At 40.7% G+C, this 8704-nt stretch overlaps 2 long non-coding RNA genes across 2 annotated transcripts; both read right to left on the reverse strand.

Annotated features, from left to right (window-relative positions):
- Window positions 1-2305: 2305 nt before the first annotated feature.
- Window positions 2306-2805, reverse strand: LOC106943285 (uncharacterized). The gene is made up of 2 exons (XR_001423881.1): window positions 2461-2805; window positions 2306-2389 (listed from the first exon to the last, which is right to left on the reverse strand). It is a non-coding gene; the product is annotated as an uncharacterized LOC106943285 (long non-coding RNA).
- Window positions 2806-3191: 386 nt separating this feature from the next.
- On the reverse strand, window positions 3192-4816 carry LOC106943284 (uncharacterized). Its single transcript, XR_001423880.1, has 3 exons — window positions 3535-4816; window positions 3360-3465; window positions 3192-3252 (listed from the first exon to the last, which is right to left on the reverse strand). It is a non-coding gene; the product is annotated as an uncharacterized LOC106943284 (long non-coding RNA).
- Window positions 4817-8704: the final 3888 nt, after the last annotated feature.

The raw sequence follows: 8704 nt of genomic DNA on the forward strand, positions 1-8704 counted from the left end.
AAACTAACCTTATAAAAGAAACCCAAGAAACACACAATATGCAATATTAAAAAAGGTGGACGTTTCTGGAGTTTAAAAAAGAGTATGTGTGTCTAGTATCAGGGTATGCTGCCTCCTTCCTGTTGACATTAGTAAGTTTACCTTTATCTCGCCTTCCAAATATGAAGAGAGAGCTTGCAAAAATGTGAAGAAGCGCTCCCTGCACACAATAAAGAAAAATATGGCTTCTGTTTACTCAGATATAAGCTAGAATTCACACCTTCATCTTCACTCATCTCAACTGCATAAGCCAAAGGCTGCAAGAATAATATGCAACAGTATATTAGACGGATGCCTGGCACTTACAAACGTTATGAGATAAGGAATGACTGGTTTCAGATTAGATGGGGAAGAAGAAGAAGAAAAAAAGTCTAAATAAAAGGAAAAGTTTTACTGGCAAGACAGACATGCCAGCTCTACAAGTAAACTGCTTCTTTCATAAGGTGAAATAGATGGAGAGTACTTTGAAATAAACTGAAAACTATTTGTATTTGCGTTTTCCTATTTATTTTATTTAACAATTCTATATTCATAAAGGAATCATATGATTTACTTTGTCATATTTTCCAAATATTTATCAAAGTAATAAAGGACAAAGTGGTATGACTAAAGCTCGGCAATATGGTTTCAATAAACCTGGACCACTGAAAAATAAGGACAGATAAACCCAACCCTGTTTGCTCTGGTGCTAGAGCTCACCTTCATCTTTTTTAAAAGTCTTCTATTCCTGATAACCTTTGATGACAAATCTTCATTTTTTGTTAGTATTGGTCATTTATTATGGAGCAGCTGCCTGACCCACAGTGGAAGCACACATTGAAGCTGTATAAATTACTCTGTTTCTTGCAAATGCAACAAGCGTTTCATACTTTACTAGAGCAACTAAATAAGCTCAGTCAAAAGTAGTATTGAGGTGGGTGGGGGAAGGTCCCCACTGCCACAAGCACTAGGAAGATTACCAATAGCCCCAACACAACTGACCCACCTGCCCATATTCCCTAATTTATGCTAAGAGGTGGCAGTTGACTAGAACTGGTTTTCACGTGGAAGCTTTCTCAGTCTCTCTGCTCATTGAACCTGTTATCAGGCTAGTGACACCTGTAAGAGCATAAAGCAGCTGAAAACTGTAACAGTATGTTGGAGAATATATTAGTCACTTTTGAAATGTTATTTGCTGTCTTTCTGAAATGTGATATGAAGTTTGTGCCATCTGGTGGTCAGGTTAATATGGCGGCAATGACAACCTAATGAGGCATAGACAGACTTTATTGTCATTTAACTGTACATTTAAAACATACATATTGAGCAAAAATTTGTTGTACAATAAGTTTATTAAATAAGTTAATAAATAATAAGAAGTTTCAAATATATATACAATAAAAAGATAAATGTGAATTTAGTAGTATGTTGGATGAAGTTATTGTGGAACCTGGTTGTTCTGCATTTGAAGCTGCTGAACTTTTAGCCAGAAGGCAGCAGGGAGAACAGACCATGCTGAGGGTGGAAGGATCTCTGTGATTGGCCGAGCTCTTTGTCGAGATAACTTGAGATCCTCCCATTTTTCCCATGCTGGGCATTTTAGTTTAGCAATAACAATACATAAAATTACCTTCAAAATTGCCTTTATGCTAAATAGAATATTTAGCATAAAGTAAACCCTACAAGATGTGGTGGACATTCAATTAATGTGTTGCCTCAAAGTTCTCCAATATGTGTAAATAATCATGGTGCTTGACTTTGAAGAAAGAAACAGGTTTTGACCGGCTGACTTAGCCAATATAGATAGAAAAGAACATTATCTCTGTGACTTGTCACAAAATTTTAACCTGGGAAAATTCCAAGAGCACGTTGTGAAAACAAGGAGCACGACTCAATGAGTGTAGTCTATGGGAGCTAATTTCACTCCAGTTGCTAGTAAATTATCCCATGGAAGGAAGCGAGGCAAGCCATTTGAACGCACTGAAAGAGCAGACTAAACGGTCTGGCAGGTTCCTTGGCCTTTTCCCTGACCTTTCCAAGGCACCATAAACATGGGGATGTTTTTCTAAAACAGGAAAACTTTTAGCCGTTTTAACTCCAGTGACCATACCATTTTAGTTGACCCTAAATGTCATTTTTAAAACTGGTTCAAGAGAGAAAGTGTCACCCTCCTGTATTCATGTGAACAATGAAAACACTGACATACAAGTCAAACCTCTAACCTGACCTGTCATGTTGGTATTAAGCTTTCTAACCCACATGCAAGAACACAATCAGGAGAGGCAGATAAATGAACAATGATAAGTTTATTGATTCCAGGGAAAGGGAAAAGAAGGGGAAGAATACTGGAGCAGGTGACCGGGTCGTCTTACTGTCAACGAGAGACAAGGATTAGCGAGGAAAGGCGAGTAATTTCCAGGAATGAGTCGAACTGATTCTTACTTGGTTTGAAGGTGAGTACTTGAAAACAGAGCGCTGGATAATGGAGCTTCGTTGGAGGGCGGACAGGTTTGTTTAAGGCGGAACAAGCAGAGTTCGACTTGGTCCAGTTGTTTCCTTTCTCCAGATGGGTTCGGGTCAGACTGACAGATCCTCTAGCGTCCTGAAGGGAAATCCACTGGAGACGGACCGATGACAGGGGGAAGGCGAGCACACAAGGAGTGGCGTCTGACTGGTAACACCAGCAGCGTCGAGGAGGACACACAAGGAAGGTAACTCACAACAGCGAGGATCATAGACTCACTCTGAGCCCCGGGGCAGACGGTGCAGACGGGGACAACGAGGAGACATCTGAGGGTGCGTTCACACTGCAGCCTGAAGTGACTCAATTCCGATTTTTTTTGACGTAATGCGACCTGTATCCGATCTTTTCATGGCAGTGTGAACAGCACAGGTCGGATTCTATTTAGAATGTGACCCAAATCCGATTCGTATCCGATTCAAATGCGACCTAACTTCCAGGACTAACGCCACTATTCTGAGTGCAGGAAGGAACAAAACAACCATGGCAACCCTGGTATCCATGACAACCATGGCGGACGATAATGCGGAAAGCAGTCAGTGGAGAGAAAGCGAGGTATCTGACTTAATAAATATATGGGGGGATAGGTCTATCCAGGCCAAACTGGAGGGATCTTATCGGAAACCGGGCGGTTTTTACTAGCATTTCACAAGGTCACCTGGGTCACCTAGCAGCATTATAGGCACTCGAACACCCATTATCTCTTCAGTATTCTAAAATTTTACAGTAAAAAAAAAATAAAAAGAAATTGAAAAAAAAAAATCAAAATTTTCTATTACTATAACTAACTTCTATTACTAACACAATACCAAATACTTACTGGTGGAAAAAGATCCCCTTTCTCTGCCAGTGCATAAACATGTGAATTTTTGAGGACCCTGGCATCATGGACGCTTCCTGGCCACCCACTATAAATGTTGGTAAAGCTGTTGGAAGACATTTTTTAGTTTATAAACTAAATATTTTTAAAATTAACAAATATCAATATTTATTACCAAAGACGATGATCCACTATTCCCTGTAGAATGACTGAGTGCCATCCCTTGCGGTTGAAATAATCACTGGGATTCTTCTCTGGAGCAACTATGGGGATATGGGTGCCATCGATCGCTCCTCCGCACTGCAGGAATCCCCATCTCTCTTTGAAACCTGCGATGACCTCCTGCAGAGCAGCTCCGTGGGGCATTTTAATGTACTCCGGCATGAGTACATGACGAACTGCTTTGCAGAACTTGTGGACTATGGAACAGACGGTGGACCTCGCAATACCGAAGAGGTTGCTTATAGTGCGATAGCACGCACCTGTTGCAAGCCAATACAGTCCGACGGCAACCCTTTTGCCCACTGGTATGGGTTGCCGAAGATGTGTGGCTGCACATGTGAGTGTCAAAGATAGACGCTCACATATGTACATAAATGTTTCTCTTGACACTCTAAAATTTTGGATGAAATTGATGTCATCAAAGCCAATTACTTCTGTTTCCCACCACTCCTGACTTCAACTCCGAGCCCACACATTACGCTGCACCGATGTTGCTGCCACTGCCCCACAAAATGCCATGGCCAAACTCCTGGCTCTCTTTCTTTTCGATCTTCTTAAGAGGAGTATGTTATTAAGATGCCTGCGGTTGGACAACAACTGGAAGATCGCTAAATATGTTCCATTTCCATCCATGTTTCCATCCATGTTTCCATCCATTTCCATGTTTAATGTTCGTCTCAGGTCGACCTTACGTTGTTTACAACGGTTCAACATATTTATTCTAAAAAGAGAGGAAATCAAGTTGGTGGTTAACATCACTTCACCAGCTTCTGCCCCTTCACATTAAATAAAATACATGGTTCCCGATAAGCAGTTAAAATTTGTAAAATGTCAAATTTAAAATACACATTATAGGTTAAAAAATACAAAACATCGCAATATTTGTCCATTACACCCGGTATATAAATGCATTTGCTTAAAATACATTTTATAACTACAATACATATAAATACATCACAGATCTGACCATAATACATACCGCAGTAAAAGACGGCAACAGAAAAAGGGGACGAGGTGTCACTTGGTTGCTATGGTTACGACAAACCATCAACAGCAGTATAACATAATTAATGACTGGAGAAACAACTTTTTGACTAAACAATGTGAATTTGAAGAATAAATGATTTTTTTTCCCGATTCACTTCACATCACAGATATAGTCATTGCGCCCTCTACTGCGCATGCGGGTCACTTTCAGGTCGTTTGCCCGTTTACACTGCAGAACGCATACAGGTCGCATTCTCTGGCAGTGTGAACGGCAAAAAAATCGGAATTGCGAAAAAATCGGAATTGAGTCACTTCAGGCTGCAGTGTGAACGCACCCAGAGAAGTCGTTCAGCCGCTGTTTATATCCTCAATCCACGTCCTCCAAACAAGCTGCAGGTGTGTCTACGGGGTTGCCACCGCAGCTTCCCAGGGGCTCTGAATCTGGCGGCATCTAGAGGATGCCATGGGAAATGACAGGTGCTCCAAAAAAACAAAAACTTAAACCAACGGAAAAAAAAGAAGGAAAAAACAGAAAAAAATCCAGACCCTGACACAAACATGTCACGTTTGTGATGCTGCAGCAGAAATTCTACAAAAGATTCAACTCTTGCCAACGACACCTGGACAGATTTTCTCATTCCTCACCACTCTCTATATTTTGCCAGTTAGATGCATGCTCCAAACCATCAGAGATGCTGCAGGTCAGTATGCTCTCTATTTTCCCTCTGTAGGAAGCGGTGAGGATGGGAGGGAGGAGGTTAGATCATCTCATCCACTGTAAAAAGTGAGCTCTATTCACCAGACCAGAGCTTTGGAGGGACCAGGTCAAAGTGTCTGATCTGTATCCCCAGGAATTTAATGCTGTTTACCGGCTCTACTGCAGCATCATTGATGAGGAGTGGGTGTGATTTGGTTGATTTTTCTTGAAATCGACAGCAATTTCTTTGTTGTTCTTTGTTGACATTCAGATTGTTCACCAGATGTTTTACTTCCTCTATGTAGGCCAGTTTACAGTTGTCACTGATGAGACCCACCTTTGTAGTATCATCTGCATACTTAACCCTCTGAAGCGTAATTGGGTCTTTTTTGACCCACCAAGGTAATCTTTTTGTAATATCTTTGTAGTGAAAAGTTTCCTTCACTTCATATTCCAGATATTCCTCAAAAAACATTTTATTGATATCATGCAATTCAAATCTTTAATTTACCTTTTATACATTTTTAAGAAATAGCATGTTTTCGTTTACTGCCCCATTATTTTCATTTCATGTGGAATTTAATGGGAATCTTTGTTTCTTACCAACTGTGACTATTAGGAACACAGTTTTTGTGACCCATATATACTGAGTCCTAAGTGTCACCTCTCAATAATGATATTTTGCACAGCAAGAACTTTTACATATAAGTATTATCTTATAATACTTATATGCAAGTATTATACATATAATATGTATAATACTTACATATAATACCTATATGTAAGTATTATAAGATAATACTTATAATGTGTGAGTACTGTGACAGTGTTATTGTCACAAATCAACATATTAGCCTTCTTCGAAGTTAGCTAACACCAGTTATCTAACCAAGCTTGTTAACTTTACCACCTGTATTATATTGTACACTCCTGATCAAAATCTTAAGACCAGTCACAAAATTGCAAGAATTTGCATTTTGCACTATTGGATCTTAAGAAGGTTCTAAGTAGAGCTTCACAATGTTAAAGGAAAAAATCAGTGCAAGAGACAAGAACTTTTGAGCAGGGAATTTTCTGAAAACTGCATTTACACTCAAACTTTTGATCAGCTGAAAAAATCATGTTTAAGACCATAGTCTTTAAAAGCCAAAAGCTGTGCAAAAATCTGGATTCCATGTCATTTTCTGTCAAGTCTTTACACTGTCAAGACCTCCTGATGGCAAAAGCAAAAAAGCTCACTGACTTTGAACGTGGTAGGATTGTTGAGCTGCATAAGCAAGGCCTCTCACAACGTGCCATCGCTGCTGAGGTTGGACGCAGTAAGACAGTCATTTTGCATTTTTTAAATGATCCTGAGGGTTATGGAACAAAAAAGTCAAGTGGTAGACCCAAAAAAATTTCACCAGCTCTGAGCCGCAGGATCCGATTGGCTGTCCGTCAAGACACGGGACGATCCTCTACCCAAATTAAGGCCATTACTGGTTCTGACTGCAGACCAATAACCATCAGACGCCATCTGCGAGAGAAGGGCTTCAGAAACAAAAAACGTCTTCAAAGGCCACGTCTTCTTCAACGCCACAAAATTGCCCGTTTGGACTTTGCAAGTGTGCACCAAACGGGACATTGAAAGGGGGAAGAAAGTTGTCTCCTCTGATGAGAAAAAATTTAACCTTGATGGTCCTGATGGCTTCCAACGTTACTGGCATGACAAGGAGATCCCACCTGAGATGTTTTCTACACAGCACAGTGTTGGGGGAGCCATCATGATTTGGGGTGCGTTTTCCTTCAATGGAACAATGGAGCTTCAGGTTGTGCAAGGCCGTCAAACAGCAGCTGGCTATGTGGAGATGTTGCAGCGGGCATCCCTCATGACTGATGGTCCTCGTCTGTGTGGTAATGATTGGGTTTTTCAACAGGACAATGCTGCAGTTCACAATGCCTGCGTGACAAAGGAGTTCTTCCAAGAGAATAACATCACTCTTTTGGACCATCCTGCATGTTCCCCGGATCTAAACCCAATTGAGAACATTTGGGGATGGATGGCAAGGGAAGTTTACAAAAATGGACATCAGTTCCAGACAGTGGATGCCCTTCGTGAAGCTATGTTCAACACTTGGAGCAACGTTCCCACTAGCCTCCTGGAAACACTGGCATCAAGCATGCCTAAACGATTGTTTGAAGTCATCAACAAGAATGGTGGAGCTACTCATTACTGAGTCCTTTTTTTTTTTGACACTTTGATTTCTGTTTTGGGAGGGGTTTCGGGGGTTTTTTGAGCTATGGTCTTAAACTTTTGATCAGCTGAAAAAAATCATGTTTGAGTGTAAATGCAGTTTTCAGTTAATTCCCTGCTCAAAAGTTTTTATCTCTTACGCTGATTTCTTCTTTTAACATTGTGAAGCTCTACTTAGAACCTTCTTAAGATCCAATAGTGCAAAATGCAAATTCTTGCAATTTTTTGACTGGTCTTAAGATTTTGATCAGGAGTATATTATTTGTGTGTGTGTCTCTGTGTGTCTGACACCCTGGATGAGAAAACCAAAAGAGAGAAAATGTGTTGAATGACAGAATGTGTTGAGTGCCTGGAACACCTCCCCTCCCTTGTGAGGTGTTCCAGGCACGTCCAACCAGGTGGAGGCCCAGGGGAAGACCAGGACATGCTGGAGGGACTATATTCACTGCTGGCCTGAAAATGCCTGGTCCAAGCGGCTGGGGAGAGGAAAGTCTGGGCCTCCCTTCTTAGGCTGTTACCCCCGTAACCTGACCCCGGATAAGTGGAAGAAGATGGATGGATGGATGGATGGATGGATGGATGGATGGATGGATGGATAAATAAATGCACACACAAACACTCACATGTGTGATACACAAAGAACAATAGAATACAGACAGCAGTGTTAGCTAGCTTGGTTAGCTCGCTATATTCAAGAAACATGCTCTTTCTCACGCCCCTCCACCCCTCTTTTTTGTCCACACATAATGGATATTGACATTGTTTCATCATTGCTGTTGTAAAACTGTTGTCATTTTGTTTTAAAACTGTTCTACAAATTGTTCTACAAATGTTTAAAAAAGTGAAAAATCAAAAATATTTCAAACATGAAATAATTCTTGTGTGGAATAAAATATAGCAGAAAGTTTTATACAAAACATTATTTTGAATCAAAATTACAAAAGTAGCATAAGAACACATTGCTGTGTCCGAATTCAGGGTCTGTATCCTTCGAAGGACGGATTTGTAGACCAATTACATCATAGCGTGGCAACAAGGCCTGTCTGAATTCGAAGACTCCTTCAAATGCGTCCTTCTTTTCCCGAGATTTGAAGGATGGGTCTGGTCAGGGCCGCGGTATGAGGGAGGAAAAGTGATGACAATTCTAGGGGCCCTGACCAACAGGGGGCCCTCCACAATTTAATTATTTTTTGTTCATTGAAATAA

This window comes from Poecilia latipinna, unplaced genomic scaffold (genome assembly GCF_001443285.1).
Source record: "Poecilia latipinna isolate Pla-1442-1.1 unplaced genomic scaffold, P_latipinna-1.0 Scaffold5088, whole genome shotgun sequence".
NCBI lineage: Eukaryota > Metazoa > Chordata > Actinopteri > Cyprinodontiformes > Poeciliidae > Poecilia > Poecilia latipinna.